Consider the following 25097-nt stretch of genomic DNA (forward strand, 5'->3'; position numbering starts at 1 on the left):
AAAAAAGACATATGGCCCATCCAGGCTGTCCAATCATCCGATTAAATTAGCATTCTATTCTCATCACTTCCTTAGAGATCCCCTGTATTTATCCCATGCTTTCTTGAATTCAGATACTGTTTTTGTCTCCACCATTTCCATTGGGGGACTGTTCCACACATCTACCACCTTCTCTGAAAAGAAATATTTCCTAAGATTACTCCTGAGTCTACCCCCTTTCAACCTCATCTCATGATCCCTCATTCTAGTGCCTCATTTCCACTGAAAAAAGGCTCACCTTCTGTGCATGGAAACGTTTGAGTTACTTGAATGCCTCTATCATATCTCCCCTTTCTCGTTTTCTTCTAGGATATATATGTTTTCATCTTTAAGCCAATCCCCATATGATTTAGAACTAAGATCATTGACCATTTTAATAGCCACCCTCCATACTGACTACATCCTGTCCACAGAATTGTACATAACATTCCAAGAGAGGTCTCACCAGTGACCTATACATGGGTAATATCACCTCCCATTTTCTGCTGACCATTTCTCTCCCTATCCAGCAAGCATCTTTCTGGCTTTTACTGTTGCTTTATCCACCTGTCTGGTCACCTTAAGATCATCAGATACAATTGCCCTCAGTCCCACTCTTCCTTTGTACTTAGAATTTCACCTCCAATTCTGTATCTTTCCTTTGGGTTTTTGCAACCTAAATGCATTACCATGCATTTTTTAGCATTAAATCTTAGCTGCAAGACCTTACGCCATTTCTTGTGTTTCGCTAGATCCCTCATGCTTTTTACTCCTTCCTGGCTGTCCACCCTGTTACAGATTTTGGTATCATCAGCATAAAAGACAAACCTTTCCTGGCAACCTTTCCATTATGTCGCTGACAAAAATGTTGAAAAGAACCAGTCCAAGGAACAATCCCTAAGGCATTCCACTGGTAACAACCCCCTCCTTAGAGAAAACTCCATTTACCACTAACCTTTGTTGTCTCACACTCAGTCAGTCACTCTAGGATCCATACCAAGAATACACTATTTATTTATAAGTCTCTGGGCAGAACCGTGTCAAAGGCCTTTCTGAAATGCAAGTATATTATGTTGAGCACTGTCCCTTGTTGCAACTCTTTGATCACATAAAGAAATTGATCAGATTTGTCTGACAAGATTTGCCTCTGGTAAAACCATGCTGCATCGAATCTTGCAATCCATTGGATTCCAAAACTTGTACTATCCTCTGTTTTAGCAATGATTCCATTAGTTTGCTCACCACAGAGGTCAGACTAACTGGCGTGTAGTTCCCAGTCTCCTCCTTACTTCCACTTTTATGAATCAGAACCACATTCGTCATTTTCCAGGCCTCTGGAACTACCATAGAATCTAAAGAAGCATTGAAAAGGTCAGCCAGTGGATCTGTCAAGGCATCTCAAAGTTCCCTTAGTGCCCTCAGATGTATCCCATCTGGCCCATATCTACTTTAAGTTTAGTTAGCTTCTCACAAACACACTGCTTTGAAAATCGATTGAGGTTTACCTCACTTCAATTTTATTTGTGTTTGTTTTGTGAGGTCCTGCTCCAGGCCCTTCCACAGTGAACACAGAAGAGAAATATTTGCAATTTAGCTTATTCCCTATCAGTCTCTACATATTCCTCCCCTTCACCTTTGAGTCTCACAATGCTACTTTTGTACTTCCTTCTATCACTAACATATCTTTAAAAAAAAGTCTTATCTCCCCATTTTACCATGTTTGCTATTTTTTCTTCTATTTGAAATTTTCTTATTCCTGACTACTTTCCAGCTTCTCTTAACTTTTCCAGATATTGTCACCTGTCTTCCTCTTTCTGCAATCTCTTGTAGTTTATGAATGCTAACCTTTTCTCCCTTACATTTTCAGCTACTTCTTTAGAAAACTATAACAGTGACTTTTCCCTCTTCCCTTTATTTACATTCCTATCAACAAAATGAGTTGCCCTTATGATATTTCCTTTTAGTTTTGCCCACTGCCCTTCTATTTCCCCTAGATTTTCCCTTACAGCTAATGACTCCTTGAGGTACTCCCCCCATTTTGAGAAATTTAGTTTTCCTGAAGTCTAGGACCCTCGCTTTAGAATGAACCTCCATCTCTTGCGTTTTAATATTGAACTGCTCCATCTGGTAGTCACTGGTTCCCAGATGATCATCCACAAAAAGATCAGAAATTCAGAAATACTGTCCCTGTTGGTAAGCACCAAGTCCAGTATCACCCCCCTCTCTTGTGGGTTCTGTTATCAGTTGACAGAACAGTACTCCTTGCACAGAATCCAGGATCTCTTTGCTTCTAGAAGATATTGCAATTGGGATGCCCTAATCAACATCTAGAAGATTAAAATCCCCTAGCAGCAGCACCTCCCCTTTCACTGCAATCCTGTGAATATCCTTCATTAATTCTCTATCCACCTCCTGTGTCTGTGATGGAGGTCTGTATATTAAACCAATATAAAAAAAATTAAATGTTCCTTTCCCTCTTTCCAGATTAACCCACAATGCCTCCTCCTTACCTCATAAGCCCAGCATTGCTGTTGCTTTAATACTGTTCTTTTTATATAATGCCATGCCTCTTCCTTTTCTTCCTATCCAATCCTTCCTGAATAGACTGTAGTATGGTATAATTATATCCAAGTCATGGTTTTCTGTGTACCAAGTCTCCATGATAGCTACTATATCTAAATCAGCTTCTTCCATGACTGGCTCTACATCTGGGGCTTTATTCCCCAAACTATGAGCATTAGTGTACATAGCTTTCTAAATATTGACTTTTTCCCCCATTTTTCCCTTTTCTATTTGATTCATTTTTATTTACCATAGGGATATATTCACCCATTCCCGATGATTCTAGTTATTTACCATAGGGATATATTCACCCATTCCCGATGATTCTAGTTATTTACCATAGGGATATATTCACCCATTCCCGATGATTCTAGTTTAAAGCCCACCTCAGAAGATTTGCAATTCTGTGTTGAAAGTCACTGCATCCATTCTTTGATAAGTGGATCCCATCTCTGCTCAGCAATCCTTGAAATATCATCCCATTACCCGACATGTTAATATATTTGTATTATATTAGCTTACTATGTGTTACGCCTGTCAGTCGCAGACAGCTGCGACCTCTCATGCTCACCTCTTTTTTCCCCACACCACCAATCCTAGAACAAATGGTGGCCTCCGCCGACCTCCCTGGCATTCCCGGGACTGCGTGGGCGCTGCCGACCTCCATCTCGTTTCTGGAATCACCTAAGGCGGGCGTGCGCAAGTGCCTCCTTTGTACACGTCATGGCGGGAACCTCGGAGGCATCCCCTCCGAATGACGTCAACTCGCTGCTGTACTTAAGCTGACCAGAACCTGTGCTTCTACCAGTTAGCAAGGAGTTCTCTCATTGCTGAATCCACTCCATTCTTGGATCTCCAGTTCCAGAGTCCTCTCCTGGTGTTCGGACGCTCGGGTACCCGCTCCACGGGGGCCCTTCTGAGTTCCTGGCTATCCGCTCCTCGTAGGGCCCTTCCTGCCTTGGACTACTCCTGACCCTCTTCTCGGAACTCTCTCCTGGAACTTCCTCTTGTGAGTACCTTCTTCAAATCTTCTACGATACCAGTCTTACTGAAGTTCCCTATAGTGTACCCCGTGCCTCGGGCCACTACCGTTCCTCTTCAGCAGATATTGTTCCAGCATATCCTGAGCTGCAGGGTATTGCTGCATCTGCTAGAAGACCCACTTCCGGATTCCTGCACTTCAGACTGTATCAAAATCTTCATCTTCAGTACAGTCATCCTCAGCGTACCCCGCACTGCGGGCCACTACCAGATCTGCACTTCTGAGGTAATCTCCATGCATCTGAAGGAATCTCCCAGTGTACCCTGTGCTGCGGGCCACTACCAGAATTTATCATCAGGAATCATCGGGAATGGGTGAATATATCCCTATGGTAAATAACTAAATCAAAATAAAATGTTTTTGTTTTATTTTTAACTTTGATGTCTGATCTTATTTTTCTAATTGCTTGGTCTGATTCTGGTCTCTTTTTTTTTCTGTTCCCCTTATCATTCTTTTTCTAATTCCTTTTTATGGTCTCTTTTTTTTCATTCTGTCTCTTCTCTTCTCTCTCCTCCTGACTTCTGATGAGCTTCCTCTCTAAAACATAAAAACAGGCTCTCATTCTTACTCGCTCTCTCTCTCACTCACACACACACACAGTCTCACATATACAGGCTGTCACTCTCACACACTCTCTGGCTCTCATACACACACACACACACACTTTCTATCAGGACCCCGACCTCTCTTTCACCTCTAGGCCTCCTCCTTGGGTTGCTACAGGATGAGATCCTCAGCAGCCCTGTTGCTGGACCTCCTCCTATCGAGCTGCCACGGGATGGAGTCCGTGGCAGCCCTGATCATCTTGGACTGCCGCAGGATAGAATCTGTGGCATCCCTGCCGCATGGCAGCTTCTTTAGCCACAGCCCACCCATAGCCATACAGACGCTGCACCTTCTTTCTGCCTGTATGGCTCCTGCAGTCTTCTTCCTGGATTGCATAAGCAGGAAGGAGCACCCAGAGTTTTTGGATGTTGGCCCAGAGATCCAGCTGTTCCTCCGGGCAAAATCTGGAGAGTTCCTAGGTATGTACATACATGCAATATTTTACTATTTACAAATGTAGAAAATGTTGCAAAGTCTGCTTTATGTATCAAAGCAGCAAATCTTTTGCACAATTACTACTACTACTACTACTATTACTACTTAACATTTCTATGGTGCTACACGACATATGCAGCATTGTGCAAGTCCTTCTCAATAGAGCTTACAGTCTGATAAGACAAGCATACAGGACAAGAGACTGAATATTTCATAAAGCAAGACAAGGGTTAAAAAGAAAAGAAAGGAAAGTTAGTTAACAAGACTAAAAGCAGACAATTGCAAATGGCATACTTTTTGTTGTTTTTTTACTCAGTGCAGACTCTGAAAACATTTTGCAGTTTAATAAATTGGTCTTTGTGTTTGGAATGGATATGGGTGAAGGTTTACTATTTTCATCAAACCTTAATTGATCAAAATGTATACTTTAGTGGTAAGTTGAAATGGGGGAATATGATAGAAACATTTAAATATTTCAAAGGTTTAAAAATGGTTCAAGAAAGACATTATTTTCAGTGGAAAGGAAGTTCTAGGACAAGAGACCATGACAGAAAACTTGAGGAAGTCTTCACAGGAAATGTACTAGAAGCATAGAACAATCGGAATTCAAGAAAGCATAGGATAAGCATGGAAGATGGCAACTGGTGAAGAAGTGGAGGGACAGCCAGAGATCAACTGGGACTATAGCATGCACCAGTAATTAAATTGGGCAGACAGGATGGGTCTTATAATCCTTATATGCCATCAAAATCTATGAGGTTAATATTCAACAGGATTGACTGCTGGCTACTTTCAGGACTTTGCTGGACAAATCCGGAGGTTGCAATTTCCTACCCCTTCATAGCAGATAAAATTTGGTAGGGTACTGATCAATTCACATGTGTTTATATTGATTCTGGATCAAATTAAATCTGTGATTAGGAATGGTTTCTTTAAAACTTGTTTTACATAGTTTAAAATCACTATGCAGTTGTCCAAGCTTTGATTACGCCATTGCTAGACTACTGCAATTTCAATTTTATTGGTCTTCCTGCAGCATCTTTGCACTTTCTTCAACTTTTGCAAAATGTGACTGCCCAGCTTATATCTGTCCATGGTATGAGGGATAATAATTCCCCAATACTATGTGAGCTACATAAGTTGCCTCTTCAATGGCAGATCTCTTTAAGGTGGCAAGGATGGTGCACAAATTGTTGGCACTTGACTCTTTTGCATGGGTGAATTCCTTGCTTTGGATATATAATCTATCCAGGTCTTTATGATCCTCACAATGTGACCTATTGGATGTTAGGGGTGTGCATTCGTTTTGAACTTAAATGTAAAACGCAACTTATTTTTTTTTTTTAACTTAAAAAAGTGATGAGGCGAAAACGATCGGATTTCCAACTTATTCAACATAGCTATGTTGAATAAGTTGGAAATCGCGATTGTTGATCCTAAATAAAAATTTAAACCCCTCACCCTCCTTAATCCCCCCCCAAGACTTACCAAAACTCCCTGGTGGTACAGCAGGGAGTCAGGACGCCATTTCTGAAATCCTTTGCGAGGAGCCCCCCCAAGCTGGCCAAAAGTTCCTTTTGGGTGCAACGAGGGTCCCCCGGAGCGATCGCGCGGGGAATCACGTGACGCCGCGTCACTCCGACGTGACGCCGACGTCACGTGCTCCTCGCAAAGGAGTTCAGAAATGGCATCCTGACTCCCTGCTGTACCACCAGGGAGTTTTGGTAAGTCTTGGGGGGGGGGGATTAAGGAGGGTGAGGGGTTTAAATTTTTATTTGCACGTATGGACATAGACTCAACTTATGGAATTCTCCATATGTCCATATTGACCGCAAATGGGACCCCCTTTCGACTTATGGACTTATGAACATAAACTTTTGCTCTGCACATCCCTATTGGATGTTCCCTCACCACATCAGGCATGTCTTGCTGAAACCAGGGAGCACACATTTTTGGTCGCAGCAGCTTTAATATGGAACTCACTTCCTTGGGAATTATGCATTACAGTTTGAAGCAAAGAGTTCAAGGCCCTGTTGAAGACATTTATTTAGATAAGCATTTTCATAATAGCTTTTTTTAAAATATTCTAATACCTTAGGACCTGATTTTCAAAAAACATTTACACGCTTAAAACTGAGTTTTTCACATATAAATGCACTTTACCCATGTAAGTTGGCTTTTGAAAATTTCTACAATATATGCCATTGAATTATCATAAGTTTTACCCACATTAAGTGCACTTAACATGGGTACATGGCTTTTAAAAATTGCTAAGATAATATGTTACATTTACATGCATAACTCCTTTGAAAATTCACCTGTAACAGAGCAGGTCAGGATGTTGAGCTGGTCTTTGTATTTGTTTTTGTTTTGTCAGTTTTTTGTTAACCCAGGAACAGCAAGGAGATAGATCTCTGACTTGGTGTAAAATTGGCTGCAGTTTTATTATATGTAAATAGATAACAGTAAAACCTAAGTACCTGAGTCATAACAAAGGTTATCCTAACCAAATGCAGTGCATCACCTCTGGACCAGGGTCAGCCTCGGACAAGCAAAGTCCTGGCCATCTGACAAGAGTTTGTCCTGGGCATTCCTGGTTACCCGCCATGCACAAGCAAAGTGACTGCCCAACTGACGGAGGCATCCGGTCTGCCGCCATACTGGGGATAACCTGTCCAGATGGCAGACAGCCCCCTCCCCCAATGGCTCAGGAACCCCTGTCTAGGTTGTGACATGATAGTACTAATGTCAATGACAAGGCAATTAACTAACAGCAAAATCTGTCTAGCCAAGTGTGAAACCTCTGGTCTTGGGAGGGTGGGAGGGATGCAGAGCCAGTGGCAGTGCAGGGAGCAGGAGCCAAAAGCACAGCTTACTGGCACCGTCCTAGAATTAGCCTGCCACATTTCCGGGCCACACTCAAGGTCTGCTCCTCCAAGTTTAAAGTTCCAAATGGGTATGAGAGCAGCAGAAGGGCCAGCCCCGGGACCCATGTTACCTCCTATCACTGCTGTGCTGGATTTACATGACCTGGCCCTCTCCCTGTCCTTCTTTGCATCTGGCTCGACTAACCCAATCACATCACATGCCCTGTGAAGGCTGTCACATCTGGGAGATGGTGCTGAGGTGCTGACGTCACCTGGGCATGATAATGATGCTCCATTGATGTAACTGGGAGTGTCGATGCCGCTACACACCCACCATATGCCAACTACATGGCCAGACTGGTGGGTGCCATTTGCACCCTCCCCCCCCCTGCTCCAGGCATTGTGCCTGGTTACCAATGGCATCCGCGCATGACGCTGTCAGCCTGTCTTAACCCAGGTAGCCTTGACCAGCTCATCACAAGGAGGTGTGGCGACAAAGGTACACATTCTTGATCATGCACAGAAGGAGACAGACCCTTGTATTGGTGTAAAACTGACTACAATATTATATGTAAACAGATAACAGTAAAACCTAAGTACCTAGCCATAGCAAAGGTTGTCCTAATCATACTCCCTTGTGGTAGGCAATGCATCACCTCTGGATCTGGGTTAGCCTCAGGTAAGAAAAGCCCTGTACATCCGAGAGTAGTTCATCCTGGGCATTCCCAGTCACCCATCAAGCACAAGCAAGATGACCCCCCCCAACTGACAGGGGAATCCAATCTTCCGCTATATCGGGACTCACTGGCCCTGACAGCAGCCATCCCCCCCCCCCCCCCACCCCAATGGCTTATATTATGGCCCAACCACCATACAAAGCACTGCCTCTGGTCGGACATCCCCTCAAAAAAGCAGGGGAGTAGCTTCTTGTTACGGCGGTTACTACCTCAAACCAAATAAGCCTGATACTCCACTTTCAATGCATATCCAGCATAGCTCTCTGCTTCAATGGCAGGGGGAATGAAGAAAAGATGATTTATATTCAGACAACTACCAACAAGGACTGAATTACATAGTCTGGGTAAACAAATAAGCATGGGTGTAGCTTGCTTGTTATGGCAGTTACTACCCCGAATCAAGCCTGATACTTCACTTGGAATACATATCCAGCATAGCTCTCTGCTTCAATGGCAGGGAAATGAAGAAAATATGATTTATATTCAGACAACTACCAACAACGACTGAATTGCACCGGCTGGGTAAACAAGCGTGAGAGTAGCTTGCTTATTACGGCAGTTACTATCCCTAACCAATTAGCTAGATACTTCACTTAGATGCAGCTCCAGCACTGCTATCTACATCTATGACGGGGGTGGAAGGGAAATAGAATAAAAAAGTTACTTATAAGGGACAAGAGTAACAGATAAGTATGAAAAAAACAAGTGTGAAAGCTTACTGGGCAGACTGGATGGACCTTTTGGTCTTCTTCTGCTGTCATTTCTATGTTTCTATGTGAAGGTGACATGGAAAGGGCCAACTCTAACAGGTCTGACACCACCACAGTCAAGACATTCCACAGCACTATGAGGTGCTCAAGCAAGATTGGTCTGTGCCCATCAGAGGGGGTTGGACCAAACCTGTGCTTTGGTGAAAAAGGCATAACCTGCAAAATTGGCCTGCATTATGCCATGGGATGCACCATTTCATTGAGCTTGTGCAATGTATTGCATAATCTTATGTGGGAGGGGAAGGAATGTGGTAGGTCAGAAGCATTCACAAAGTCCTTGACCTCATTGTAGCCCCTCATGAGGGCACACCAGGTAAATGATATGATGGATTGTAGCAACAGCTCAAATGCATCCTTGCTCCAATAGTCCAGAGGTATGCCAGCAATGGAGTTCCTGACTCCTCGGCATCTGATGCCAGCCTCCTGAAGTCTTCTCACTTGCAACAAGAAAGACAATCAGCAATCTCATTGCTCAACTTTGGAATATGATTTGCTCATGCTACAATATTTAGCTGTAAACAATTCAGGACCATAAACCTCAATAACTCGGACAAGGATGGGCATTTTGCAGACTGGCGGTTAATGCTCTGGACAATGGCCAGGTTCTTACACTAGAATATCACTCTTCGGTTCTCCAGTTGCTGGCCTCGTATGTGCAGCACCATGACTATCGGAAACAATTCCAGGAATGGTGATATTTGATGTGATACCTGACTGCATCTATCCCGCTGGTCATCCTTCCATGCACCATGATCTTTGCCAAAAAAGAATAAACACCATGCCACCTGTAGCATTCGAAAAAATCTGTAAGTGAGAAGGTAAACACTGGTTGGAGTAGCACACCACTGAGTCATTGAAATTGGATATTAATAGCACCCACAACCTGAAATCTTCTCACAGCGTGCATGTGATCCTGATTGCCATGGATGCTAAGATCAACCTTCAGAAGAAGGTGCACCCCAGTGGAATGACCCTGCCCACAAAAGCCAGGCTTCCAATGAGGGATTGTGCAAATGCTAAGGTCTGCTAAGTACTCTGGAGAGTACTGTGAATCAAGACAGACAGCTTCTGTATCTTTTTGTCTGGGAGACTGGACACTACTTGGGTAGAATCCAATTCTATACCAAGAAATGTAAGTATCCTGGTTTGGGATTCCAGTTTATCAGCTGCCAATGAGACACCAAAATCATGGGCCATTTTTTGGAAACAACAGAAAAAGTTCCATCACACATCAGAGTTGCAATGATTGGTGAATAAAAAGTCTTCTAAACAATGTACCAAGCTAGTCATAAGAACATAAGAAATTGCCATGCTGGGTCAGACCAAGGGTCCATCAAGCCCAGCATCCTGTTTCCAACAGAGGCCAAACCAGGCCACAAGGCTGGCAATTATCCAAACACTAAGAAGATCCCATGCTACTGATACAATTAATAGCAGTGGCTATTCCCTAAGTAAATTTGATTAATAGCTGTTAATGGTCTTCTCCTCCAAGAACTTATCCAAACCGTTTCTGAACCCAGCTACACTAACTGCACTAACCACATCCTCTGGCAACAAATTCCAAGCTTTATTGTGCGTTGAGTGAAAAATATTTTTTTTCCGATTAGTCTTAAATGTGCTACTTGCTAACTTCATGGAATGCCCCCTAGTCCTTCTATTATTCGAAAGTGTAAATAACCGAGTCACATCTACTCATTCAAGACCTCGCATGATCTTAAAGACCTCTATCATATCCCCCCTCAGCCGTCTCTTCTTCAAGCTGAACAGCCCTAACCTCTTCAGCCTTTCCTCATAGGGGAGCTATTCCATCCCCTTTATCATTTTGTTTGCCCTTCTTTGTACCTTCTCCATCGCAACTATATCTTTTTTGAGATGTGGCGATCAGAATTGTACACAGTATTCAAGGTGTGGTCTCACCATGGAGCGAAATAGAGGCATTATGACATTTTCTGATTTATTAACCATTCCCTTCCTAATAATTCCTAACATTCTGTTTGCTTTTTTGACTGCTGCAGCACACTGAGCCGACGATTTTAAAGTATTATCCACTATGATGCCTAGATCTTTTTTCTGGGTGGTAGCTCCTAATATGGAACCTAACATCGTGTAACTACAGCAAGGGTTATTTTTCCCTACATGCAACACCTTGCATTTGTCCACATTAAATTTTATCTGCCATTTGGATGCCCAATCTTCTAGTCTTGCAAGGTCGTCCTGTAATGTATCACAGTCTGCTTGTGATTTAACTACTCTGAATAATTTTGTATCATCCGCAGATTTGATAACCTCACTCGTCATATTCCTTTCCAGATCATTTATTTATATATATATTGAAAAGCACAGGTCCAAGTACAGATGCCTGAGACACTCCACTGTTTACCTTTTCCACTGAGAAAATTGACCATTTAATCCTACTCTCTGTTTCCTGTCTTTTAACCAGTTTGTAATCCATGAAAGGACCTGTGCAATGGGACAATTCCCTGTGCAGGAAGATGCTAAAGGCATCAAAACAGGTACATGAAATTGAGCATCCTATGGGAATGCACTTGTTGAAATAATATGCACCTTCGAAAGTGGTCTAGCAAAGGGAATCTGTCTGGGTGCACAGATAGGAGCCAGAAAGCAGACTCAGCATCAGCTTTGGCCATGAGGGCCCCCTTGCCAGAGTATCTAAGAACAGTGCAAAGTCCTGTGGGATAAAGTTGTTGACTGGGTAGGAGAGGTTTTGTATCAACCTAAACTAACCTGGATCTTATTTGGGAATTACAGTCAGGGGTGACAGAATCAATTTAGCAAAGGGAGGCTGAGGGAATGAACCCGCTATTCTGCCCAAACCCAACTCAGTGACTAACTTTTCCCTTACCACTCACACAAGCCAAGAGACTGACAGGGTATTTATGCAGCAGCCAGTATCTAAAGGGTCTTCATAAGGTATTCTAAAACTGTCCTTAAATCCCTCCCTCAGGGTGGAGGCTGCACTCATTTTGGAGTAAAACCTCAAGCTACTATGCAACTCAAGCCACTGTATTGGGGTCCTCCCAAATGCACTTTTTCCCTTTTCCAGTCAGGGCCTTTCTTGTGCATTTGGTGGCAGGGTAACTGGTGGGGCAAGTGGTACAAATGTGCTTGTATTTGTACACTGTTACGCCTGTCGGTCGTAGATGGCTGCAACCCCTCATGCTCACCTCTTTTTTCCCTGCTCCAACCAGTCTAGGAAGAAAGGCAGTGTCTGCCAGTTCACGCCGACCCCTCCGGAGCCCTCGGGACAGTGTGGATGCTGCTGGCCACCATCTTGGACCTGGAGTTACCTAGGCATGCGCGCACAAGGGCCTTATTTGAATACGTCATGGCGGGAACCTCGGGGGTGTCCCCACCCGATGACGTCAACCCACTACCATATTTAATGGAGCCAGCCCTTGCCTTCCTCGAGTTAGCAAGGAGTTCTGTCTTGCTGTACTCTGCTCATTCAAGGACTTCCTGTTCCTGCTACCACCTTGGCAATTGGACGCTCTGAGTACCCGTTCCTCGGGGGCTCCCCTGCATTCATGGCTATCCGCTTCTCGGTGGGCCTTCCTGCCTATCTGCTACTGATCTCATTCCTTGATCTACTTGCTCCAGGAACCACTGACTGTGAGTACTTCTACAGACATCATCTTTCCTGATTAACACTGAGGAGCCTACGCGGCATACCCTGATCCCTTGGGCCACTACCTCCCTTGTTCAGTGAAAGCCTTTCTACATTCCTACTCTACAGTATTCCTGATCATCATCTGCATAGGACTACGCCTGAGTTTGGCATCGCTACCAACATCTACAGTACAGACTTCCTTGGCATACCCCACACCACAGGCCACTAGCGGATCTGTATCATGATGTGCCTACTCTCACCAGAGGGGATCCCCGGCGTACCCTGCTCCATGGGCCACTACCGGATATTCTCCACTGTGTTTCATTCTGGGTAACTCCCATTGCCCAGGACTGTGCTTCTATTCTACTAATACTGTAGACATTACTTTCCTTCCTAATTTAATAAAGTTCTGTTCCTAGCTGTGTGCCATGCCACTGAGACTACGTCTGCTGACGGTGAAGCTCACAAGGCTCCTCCCTGTGGGTGGAGACATCGCTCAACTCAGCCCAAAGGTTCACATCTTTCCTTAAACATAACACACTCCTGTGATGAGTATCCCTCTTTGTTAAACCACCAACATGCCTCTGCAGTAGCATGAGTTTGACTCCCTGACTCTACAAGCTGGCTTGGCTCCAAAACAAATGGTTGCCTGCCAGTGCATCTAAACTCCTAGCTGTCATGTGACTGAGCCAACGCTCAACATCATGGGTGCCCCAAGACATGCTGGGAATGTCAGACATTCTTACCCTAAATTTCTCATCATAATGTTAGGGTCATGGATCCCTGGGCCGAGGGGAAGTTGGTGCCACCTATGCGGAGGAGCCCCACAGGCCCCCTCCATTGGCTGGCTAGGCCAGAAAGGAGCAAAGATCCCACTTGAGCTTCAGCACTACCAGCCCACATTCCCCTCAGGTTGAGCCCTTGGGTACAGGGACCAGCTGGACTTACGTGGAGTCTCTGGCATGGACTGAGGCTGGCGGCAAATCTCGTGGTCAGTAGTACCGGCAGGGGTCGTGGCAGGCAGCAAGTCTCAAGTTCCATACTACAGGCTAGGATCATGGCAGGTGGTGAATCTCATGGTCCGTAGTACAGGCTAGGGTCGTGGCAGACAGCGAATCTCATGGTCCGTAGTACAGCTAGGGTTGATGTCCAGGTGAAGGTCAAGATCTGTAAGGAAGTTGAGACCCAGGAACTTAGGAAACCTCCTGGGGAATTGAAGCAGGAGCCAAGAAGCCAAGATAAGGTCTACAGGCCAGGCCTTGCCTTAAATAGGCTAGGAGATTGCCTCAGAAGGGATGGGCCGCAGTAATTTCCCACCATGGTGCCTTTAAATTCCAGAGGATGGTGCACGCGCGCACCTAGGGCGCCCGGGGGGGGGGGGGGGGTTTGAGAGGAGTCAGGGCAGTGTTCGGCCATGCCCCGGCTGGAAGCAGTGCTGGAGGGGCCAGCAGCGTCAGTCTGGTGGGAAGCTTGCATGAGGGAGCTGCGTCTGCAGCGGCTTTCCACCATCACCAGCGTCCCGGGGCTTGCCAGAACCGCACTGCAGCACAGGTGAGTAAGAGGAGACGGTCGCGGAGGCCCGTGACCAGCGAACGTAACACATAAGACAGCCAGGCAAATCCTTCAGAAGCGTAATAAGCACTGACAATTGTGTCAAGGTAAATCCACATTGCCAGATGCTGAGAAGGATCAGCCCTGCATGCTATCAATACCAAATGAGTGAAGGAACATACCCACTTGTTAATGTTCCTTGGTACCCACCTGTTAACAGCCAGGGAATCGTGTTGCCTGTACATTTTTTGGGAAGTTTCCCCTTTCTTCATCCCTCCAACAAACTAAACATGCCAACATACTGACGGCGCCTGACGCGATGCTATAAATAACGGGGAACACCCTGCTACAGCTGTTTAGTAGTGTGTTCAAGGCAGGCAAAACCCCACTTGCGGCCTGGGTAGACACCATGCCCTCTGCAACAGAGGAACTCTGAGAACCCGAAGTTGCCGAGGAGGAACTCTGACTGCCTGAGGAATCAGAGTGCCAAGAGTGCCTGCAGCCTCCACGCTTATGTTTGTGCCAAGAAAACTTGGAGCCCTCAGCAGCAGGTGCAGCAGCCACGTTGCTACCTTCAACAAAAGCTGAAGTACTAAGTGGATCAGTTCCCCCCCATAATTGGCATATCAATGCTAGACACATCTTCTGGCGCTTGTGTACGTGTTAACAATTCAGTTGCAGGGCCTCCAGGTATGTCCACTCCTGGGTCCACTGCGGAGCCCGATGCTGGGATGGGCATGGGGTAAGGGAGGAGGTCGCTGCCTAGCTCTGGAGTGGTGAGAGCCAGTGGGCACTGAGGGGCAGTTGCCATAGGTTCCTCATAGTGCTGGTGTGCAAAATATGTGGAATCTGCAGGGTGTTGCAAAGCTGGTCCCTTGGGGCGTGCGGGAGCCATGGTACCCTCTCCAATGAGTATGCCGCCACTGGGTCTGCACGAGTGACCATGACCCCCCCTGCTGGAAGGGAGGTCACAAATTGCCATCCCTGAGGCTGATAGCCAGGATAACAATATGCAGAACCTGCTCATGCCCACAAAGGCCATCCTAGGGGAACCGCCTCAGGAGGCCTTCAAGCTGAGGCTTGACTGGGGAGTAAAGAATAGAAGCGTAGCTGCCTGGCTGGATTCCCCTGACCAGGTACCACCCATTTATTTATTTTATATATTTAGAATCTTATATATGCAACCTCCAGACAACTGTTCAGCGTGAATTACAACAAAACAGTCATAAAATATTAAAACAATATTAAAAAATACAAAAGTTAACAATTAACACCTTACAAAGATATAGATACATTAGGACTTAAATCACCAGCTCATCCAAATGCTTCATAAAAAAAATTCTGCCCTTAAAGCTTTCCTGAACATTTTGAAATCCTGTTGCTGTCTAAGTATAACAGGCAATTTGTTCCATTCATGTACTGCCACTGAGGAGAAAGTCCGCCTTTTGGTATGGACCCATCCAAACTTTTTGACCGGAGGGACAGCTAAGAGCTGGGCATCCTGTGACCTCAAGGACCAGGAATATACCACAACCAGGAATATACCACTGTTCTCAAAATTTAAAAAAACTATGGTGATCAACCTGAATCTACCTCTCCATTTAATAAGGAGCCAATGTAAATCTTTCAAGACAGGGATTAATTATTCTGTCCTTGACGTCCCAGAAATAACTTGAGTGGAAGCATTCTGTGCTAACTGTAAGGTGTGCATCAGCCTATCAGGAAGACCAATATATAAAGAAGCACAATAGTCTAGGTAACTGAAGACTAGGCTCTGAACAATCATTCGGAAGTACATTGGAGGTAACAGCATTTTTAATGGTAGGACTAACTTAAGCTTATAAAAAGTAGTTTTAGTATTAAACATGATACATTTGTTGGTTCATGGATAATTTGGAGTCTAAAGAAAACTCCCAAACTCTTAATCTCTGATTGGATTGGCACTGATAAAGTTTAAGATAACCAAACTTCCTTCAACTTCACTAAGTTAAGTCCCTTTCCTACCCCAGGAATCTGTGTCTTCTTCATATTCAGAAATAGATGGTGATCAGTTAACCATTTCTGTAGTTGACTAATAAGCTCTTGTAGCCTGGCTTCGGGTAAATCACTATTAGGACTACATGGCAAGAAAAAATGAATGTCATCCACTTATATAAAATATCTAATGTTGAATGACTGAAAAATAGTTCCTACAATACTGAAGAAAAGGCCGATGCACCACATTATTTTCTACCATGAAGAGTACTTAGATTCAATCTGGACCCTTTGTACTCTGTTCAAGTATGAGTGAAACCAATCTAATTCAGTGCCTCCAATTCCATTCTAGGACAAAGTCCTTAAAAGGATGTCATGATGTAAGGAGTCAAAGGCTGCAGACAGATCCAACTGGATCAAAATTCCAGAAGATTCTTGGTCTAAGCAGCCAAGTAGAGTATCCATAAAATGTAATAGTAAATACTCCATGGAGTGATTCCTATGGAAACCAAACTGATTCGTGTCTAACAACTGCCTACCAGACATAAAGTCCTCTAACTGTTCTAACACAATTTGAAATTAGATGGTAATTAGTTGTCATTGGAAGGCAAGTTAGTGCTTTTCTTTATGGGCCTAACTGTGTTCTGTTTCTAGGCTTCTGGCAAAATTCCAATGCGGAGTGACTTATTAAACATCTCTCTAATAATAGTGAAAGAGATATCCTTCAAGTTTTTAATAACGTCAAATGGACATGGGACCAAAACAGAAGTAGTTGATTTGAGACCTAAGACTCTAGTTTCGATTTCCTTTAATGAGACCATATCAAAATCCAACCACTATTTTTGTTCTTCGTTTTTATCTATGTGATCTAAGTTAGTTGTAATAGGACTAATTTGCTGCTGTAAACACTGAATTTTATTATTAAAGTGATTGGCTAGCATATTACAGTCTGGAGAATCAAACTCTACAGAATCAGGTTTCTGGGTTAGTTGTTTAACTATTCTGAAAAGATTTAGGGGCTTATTAAGTGAGTACTCCAACTTAGACACATAGGGGTCGATTTTAAAAGCAGCTCGCAGCCATCCATGTGCACATGGTTCATGGACATGCCAATTTTATAACATGCACATGCCGGTGCACACGTTATGAAATCTGATGGCCCCGAGCAAAGGCACACCAGATTTTAAAATCCATGTGCGCATGTGTGGGCGGAGCACGTGAGGAGGGATTTTTGCTAAATACTTGCAGTGACGCAATTGGGCTTCTCCCAGTTCCCTCCCAGTCCACTCCAAATAAGGAGTGGACTGGGAAGGAACTGGGAGAGGCCCGATTAAGGAGCGGACTGGGAGGGAACTTCCCTACACCCCTACCTAACCTTCCTCCCTCTTCTCTTCTCCTCCCCATCCCCTAAACCTAACCTAGCTAACCCCAAGTTCTTTATTTCAGTACTTACTGCTCCTCTGGAGCAGACCTAATCTGCAAGCGCCGGCTAGCTGCTGGCACACACTTCCACGTGTTCCGGGGTTTACATGCGTGGCCAGGCCCATTATAAAATGTGCGTGGTGCATACAAGGCCTAACTAGGTGTGTAAAGCCCAGTATTTGCACGGGCGTACCTTTGAAAATTTACTTGATAATGGGCACTTTAAGCTTTCAAACAGCATTGACGGTAAGTCTACTTATAAGCATCCAAAGATGACTCTTCTTTCCATTTCCGAGGTGGGATGGGGCATATTCACCCAAACCTGGCGTCCACCCGGCCAGCTGGAGGGCTGGCCCTTGGGGCCTGGTCTTGTGGTTGCCACCTGCGGAATTCCCTTCACTGCTGCACTGCCAGCATCTGGCTGTATCACTCCAGTGGTCGGTTCAGCTGTAGGAACCCTGTGTCTGCCTCTGCCACCTCCTCGGCAGGCCCTGCACCCATCCTACTCTTCTCTATCACGGGGGTCATCAGCTTAAGTGCACTCTCTGAGTTCTCAGTTGGTGGTGCTGTGCCCATGGTCCCCTCCACCGAGATGTATGACAGGCCAGGGCTGCTGACCCACCATTACGAGGCATGGCGATCTAGCTCTCAGGAGAACAAGGGCTGAAGCTAGCTGACTGACATCCTGTAAAATCAAAGCTGACCATTAGCACTGCTATTTTTTTTTTTTTGTAAGATGTCAAAAGTCTTGCCAATTGATTGCCAATCTATAAGCAGCCACTAGGGAAGGGTGAACTCACCAAGACAAGGATGCATAATGCAAAGCAGAGGCAGCGCAAAGAACAGGGGCAAAAGGGACAGCTTGCCGGGAATGTCCCAGAATTAGCCTCCCTGCACTGCTGGGCCACACTCTCGGTTTGCTCCTCCAAGTTTAAAGTATCCAATGGGCACAAGAACAACAGAAGGGTACGCCCCGGGACCCGTGTTACCTGTTACCGCCGCCACACTGGATTTACATGGCCCAGCCCTCTCCCGTCTTTCCAGCATCCAGCTTGACTAATCCAGGCCATCATATCCGGGAGACGGTGCTGAGATGCCGACATCACCCAGGCATGAGGCTGACACCCCGATGATGTTGCCAGGAGTGTCAATACCAATGAGCTGCCACCACATGCCAACTACACAGCCAGACCGGTGATTGCTGTTAGCCCCCCCCCAGCTCCAACTCCAGGCGGCGCACCGAGATACTAGAGATGTCCGTGCATGAGCCCTGCACCCTGTCTTTATTGTTGATGTTTGGTATTTATATTTTTATTTATTATGTATGGGGTGGGGGGGGGGGGGGTGCCACCTAGGGCCCTGGCATAATTACCATAATTAAATAATTACCTGGATACAACTTAACTGGATAAAAAAGAGGTTATATGGGGCAGGACTTAGCTAGGTAGCATAATTATTCAGTACTATCCATTTAAAATTTACTAGGTAAGTCTGGTTGGAAAGAAGTCCTAATGATAGCTAACTTTAACTGTGTATATTCAGCGGGAGACTTATCCAGTTAAGTCCCTTTGAATATTATGGTAAAAGTCAGTTTGGCTAAATTGCCACCTCCCTCACTACTGAAATTTAACCTCTGAGAGATCCATATTCAAAAACCATTTAGAAGAATGTAATCATTATACATCTAAATGGCTTATCTGGATGTATTCTTCCCTTATATGGCTAAATTCTAGCTACCCGGCAACAATTTAGCCAGATAAGATGGGGGCTTTCCAAAGGCTGGTAGGAGGCATTCTGGAAAGGAAAAGAGTTAGCCCCATAAGTTAACCAACTAACTCTGAAAGTTAGCTGGTTACCTTATGTTGCTAACTCTGATCAACTCCTGGAGGAGTACACTTTAATGGGACGTACTCCCTGATACTTGAAGATTCTTAACATTGAAGATGAACTTGATGCTGGATGTGGAACCTGGGGGCAGGCACCTCCTGCAGGTCGTATGGAACCCAGGGAGCTGAACCAACACCGCAGTGGTAAGAACGGAGATGGTCTCTGGAACAATGACAGGGACCCACTATGGAAATCAATCTAGTTGCTGCCCTACCTTTTCCTTAATTATTTATTTATTTATGTATTTATTTATTTGATTTATATTCTGCCTTTTAGACATTTCAAAGTGAATTAGAATTGGATGCTGTGGGTATTTTCCTGTCCCCAGAGGTCTTACAGTCTAGGTTTGTATCTGAGGCAATAGAGAATGAAGTGACTTGTCCAAGATCACCTGCTGCCCTAACCACCAAGCTACTCCACTCCTTGACCTCTGCCTCTCTTCTGATGCAGGTTCTTGCTGTGCTGCTGTTATTGTACCATTGTTGCTGCTTTGGCCTGCTCTTCCCATCCTGTCTTTTTCTTGGTTGTAATGGGGAATTTTGGCCCCCCCAAAAACAAAGAAATGTAAAAAAGAATAACAGGAAAAGTCTTCTCCTCCCACCCTGTACCTCTCCTGCTTCAATGCCTTGCTGTGTTGCTCTGCCACTGTTAGAGGACAGCTTGCTCCTGCCCCTTATCATGGTGACCTGTGGAAGCTCTGGTACTGTTGTTGCCACTTTTACTCTCTCACTGAGCCTTGGGGTGTTTCTGCCATTACTGGCACTGCTTTCCACACTCTGTCCTTGAAAGTTATTCCAGACAATATACAAAATCCTGGGATCTACAACCCCTGTATCCTACACCCTCTCAGCAGAGATCTATTGAAACATTCTAGATGAATTCTTCATAGATAAGATAGTGCACATCCAGGCTGATTTGCACAACAGAGCAACAAGAAGCCTTTTACATTCACGGCAGTCTCCTCCACAACACTCACTAGTAAAATTCAGCCTGTTACGAGAAGATGTGAATGCCCTTCTCTCCACTCTCGTCAGCCACCAGCTGTGAAGACTTTTGTCCAAACTGACTAATCAAACAAACCATATCTGGACTACTTCTCTGCAACCAAACCATCAACACATCTTTAGCAAATGTACACTTAATAAAGAATGATTATAAGGCCCAACCTGGACCCCAAGGACCCAAAAAATTACTGACCAATTTCAAACCTCTTTTTCCTAAGCAAGAACCTAGAGAAGGCAGTAGTCGTACAACCCACTGGATTACTTGCACACCATCAATGTCCTAGACTCCTAGCCATCAGGCTTCCGTCAACACCACAGCTCTGAAAACATAATAATTAGCCTGACAGTGTTAGTTGAATAATACTAATACGTCTGGATCACTCAGAAGCCTTTGATATAGACTAAGTGAAAATATTGGGCTAGGCTAGGCTTTGGCCTGGTCTCACTTCCTTCCTATCTGAAAACACCTAAACTGTAACCCTTGGAACAGACTTCTCTAAACCGCAAACTCTATCCTATGGGGTACCACAAGGTTCCATCCTCTTACCCTCATTATTCAACATTTACATTCCCCCCCTTGGCAAACTCATCAGAGACTGTCACATCACATTCTTCTCCTATGCTGATGACATACGACTACTGGTACTGCTCAGTACAAACCAACCTCAAAAACTGCCTAGCAAAAATTGCCAACTGTCTGTACCAAAACAAACCCTGTGTTAACCCAAAAATGATACAGATGTTATGGATTGGGAAGAAAGAACCAAACCACTCCCTCCCAACAGTCGATGGAACAGCCTTAATCCTCAGCTCCCAAGTGCTGAACCTAGGCCTCATTTTATACTCTCAGTTTACCTCTGAAGCCCAGATTTAAACAGAAATCCCAAACTGCTTTTTTCCATCTCTACCTGCTCTGCCATCTATGACTCTTTCTGGATGACAACATCTTTGCTACCATTATCCAAGCCTTGATAATCTTATGCCCAGACTATTTCATTCACTCTCTACTGGAATCCCCAAGCTTGAACTGATGTCTGCAGCTTATACCAATCGCTGCAGTTGATATGATAGCAAAAGAAAGAAATTTGATTATATAACCCCTGCTCTAAAAACCCTGACTGGCTCCCAATGTTTCCCCTAGCCGACAGAACACTCGAAAGTATGGCATCAATTAACCTCATTAGATTTCTAATCCCCTATATACCCACATGTCTCCTATACTCACAGTTTTGGGCATATCAAGTGATGTCTTCACCCAAAACCAGGAGGCTTTCAGGCATTAGGAAGGAAACGTTTGCAGGCTCATTCCCAACACTAGGGAAGTCTTTGCTACTCTACATCAGACTGGCCCCAGATTTCCTATCCTTTAGGAAACTAGTGAAAATCTGTCTATTTGAAGCAGCTTTTTCTATCAACCAATGACACAAACACTACCATAAGAACATGGTAAACCTTAAGTCTCCCCACCAAGACTGTCTTCAGAATTTAAAGGATATATGCTTGCTGTACATCCCTGAACATAGCTCCTAAGAACAGTATATTTAGGTTGTTCTGTCATTGACAGCAGGCTTTAAAGGGCATACACCTCTATACATAGATCCTAATAACTTTACATGCCTGTCTATAGGCCTTAAAATATCCCCTTACCTCTTTATTTATATAACCTAAGTAATTTTTATATTAGTCAGGTAACCAAAGTATACTCTTTATCTAATTACATCCTTCATTAGAAGGATATTATATCTATGAAATATCCTACTGTTGCCTGTTATTTTAAACCAATTGCTTTGCCTGTAACACACCTTGAGTTCTCTGGCTGGAAAAGCACGATAGAAATAAATGATGATGTTAATGATGATTATGATGCTTTAGGTTGTACCTGCCAGGCTGCCAATGTTGGTGCTGCTTTGATCCTCACACGGTGCTTTGGGGTGTTTGCGCTTCCGGGCTGCTTGGCTCCTGCCATGGTGCCTTGGACTGTGTTCATGCCATGTTTTGTGCCACCTTGCCCTCTCTTATAGTCTTAGAATGCTCTTCCCTCTGCTGCTGATGCATGTCTGCAAATTTTATGAAACTTGGCTAGAAAACCCCAAGCCCAAAATAGGAAACATTGCTTCTTCCATGTACTTTAATGGAAAATAAATGATGGAATGAAACAAGTTAAACAAATTACATTTTGGGACCTGAACAGAAACAAAAGGAATCACTAAGCCAAGCAAACTGAATGAATAAACAAAACAAAAGACTTTTACTGAGCATATCCTTTTCAAGAAAATAACCTTAGCTTGTGTTCAGGCCTTCTAAAAATGGCCTACTTGAAGTATTATTTTTTAATTGCTTTGCCTGCTATTTAGTAGCCAGGTATTCTTTCAATTTAGCTAATTTTTCTACCACTGTCACCAATAACCTTACAAAAATCAGGAAGGGGTTCATGCTTTTCTTTCATTTGGCATAGCTAAGATTGATTCACTTTTGAGCTATAGCTCAGTGGTGTTGAAAATGCATTTTTATTCAGATTATTCAAGCTGCCAAGCTTTCCATAGAAGAATTCTTAGAACCAGATCTATTTAGGTAAGCAGGCAAAACAGTGAGTGCCTAAGTAGATTCATGCTGACTATAGTTTTCATATTGCATAAATATGATAAGGTACATTGATGTCTGGGCTCCCATATCTACTACCCTCACAGATGACAGCATGTATTAATGGGATACTGACTCCTTCCAGAAGATGGCAGGAGTCATAACTGCATCATTCAGCCCTCTTTTTCTATATACATCAACTTCTTTCTGCAGATCGTACTTGTGTACATGCCTGACTATATCTACCATCCTTATCAGAGCAAGAAAGGAAGGGATGCAAATAACGTTCTATAATACCTCATTTCCTCAATATAATCTGGATATTACTTCCACTCAAATGGGCTTAGAATCTTCAAGTATTCAGAATGTCACCCATCAGCATTTTCACAGTCTGAATGTACAGATATACTTTTAGCATTACTTGTTGGTACTAGATGTGATGGCCACATTTCCTGGTTCTTGTTAGGCGACCCATATATTAAGATAGAATTCTCCTTATAACCTTGAACATGTCTGCTTGGTGTCCTGAAGTTGGAGTTATCTGTAAGTGCTGGAACAAATGAACACTTCAGTGAAGCCCCACATCTTCATAGCACATAAATATTTAGATGCTACGAGTGCCTGCGTTCCTGTGTCTACATTGTCTGTTTTATCTCAGGTGCTGTTCTGGTAAAGATGCTCCATGATATGATACATATGGGCAGATAGGTCTTCTTTACACACTGAGAAAGTGGTATGCTATTTCTTCCAGATTCAATATAGATATGCATTGAATCAGTGCTTGATCTTTATGACCAAGCTAGCAGGTGGCAGGTGGCAGGAATCGGCCTGCAGGGGAAGGGGTTTGATGTTTGTGTCAGTAAGTAGGAGGTCATCCACCTCCTTTGTTCCTTCAACTCTTCTGCCATGTCCCCTTCTTTGCTCCTCTACCATCTGCTTTCTCTTCTGCCTTTCAAGGAGGGGATGCTGGGGACTAGAGGACAGAGGGGGTCAGGAAGCAGAAGGGCTGATGGAAACAGCAGAGTAGGTGACTTATTTTGGCAACAGTTGGATGAACATATTTATCTCTTTATAAGGATTGAAAGCTTTGACTTTGGAACCCTAAAATGGGGAACTGCCAATGAATTGTCTCTTTTTTCCTGTGACTTCTGGGTGGTCTATGACTTAGATGGTAATAGTATTTTTTCTATGAAAACTAAACATCAGTATGAAATTTACCCTTTGCCCTTTGAGGTCTTGATATTTGGAATGGAATGCCAGTAATTTTTGTAAAGTCTCAAGAGAGAAAAATGTAATGTTTGCATATTTCAGCACTTATTCCTCCCAACATAGATAACTATATAGTCTTTTAGATAATGCTTCTTATACAAAGTTTTAGATTTTTAGAAGCTGGTCAAGCTTTAACCTTACATACATGCAAAAGACGTGTTAGATAGTTGACCAAAATTTCAAATGTGTTTAAATGGGAATATACTCTAGCGGTATTACTGGGCATATAGCAGTTTACAGTTTTATATACTTCTAATGGAAATAATAACATTTTTTACAAAACAAATGTTCCTCATATTTTTAACTCTGTCTCAGCTGCTGGAGTCTTGGCTGCCTATTGATCAACTTCTGGAACACAATATTGTGAATTGCTGATTAAAGCCCTGCAAAGAGATGAAGGGTCATCATAAATGGCACAAAGTATAAGTGTAATCCATTGGTTTTTTTCCTGTGGATTCATTTGTAGATATTTGCAAACTTTTTCAAAATAGGTTTGTCAAATGATTCAGGATTGGGCATGTCATTATTTTAACTTTAAGGTGAACTACAGGTTTACCATAGGCACAATGATATTTTCTCAAATTTAGGGCCAATTATAAGAATACAAGCCATTAAGACCATAAAAATGGGCGAGATTTTAGTTTTGAAAAATGTAATGGAAGAGCCGAAGAACAAAATTAGAGTTGATGTCTACAAATGATAGTCAATTGATAATAGGGCTGTGCACAATTTTTTTTTTTCAGTT

The sequence above is a fragment of the Rhinatrema bivittatum genome, chromosome 2, assembly GCF_901001135.1.
Source record: "Rhinatrema bivittatum chromosome 2, aRhiBiv1.1, whole genome shotgun sequence".
Lineage (NCBI taxonomy): Eukaryota > Metazoa > Chordata > Amphibia > Gymnophiona > Rhinatrematidae > Rhinatrema > Rhinatrema bivittatum.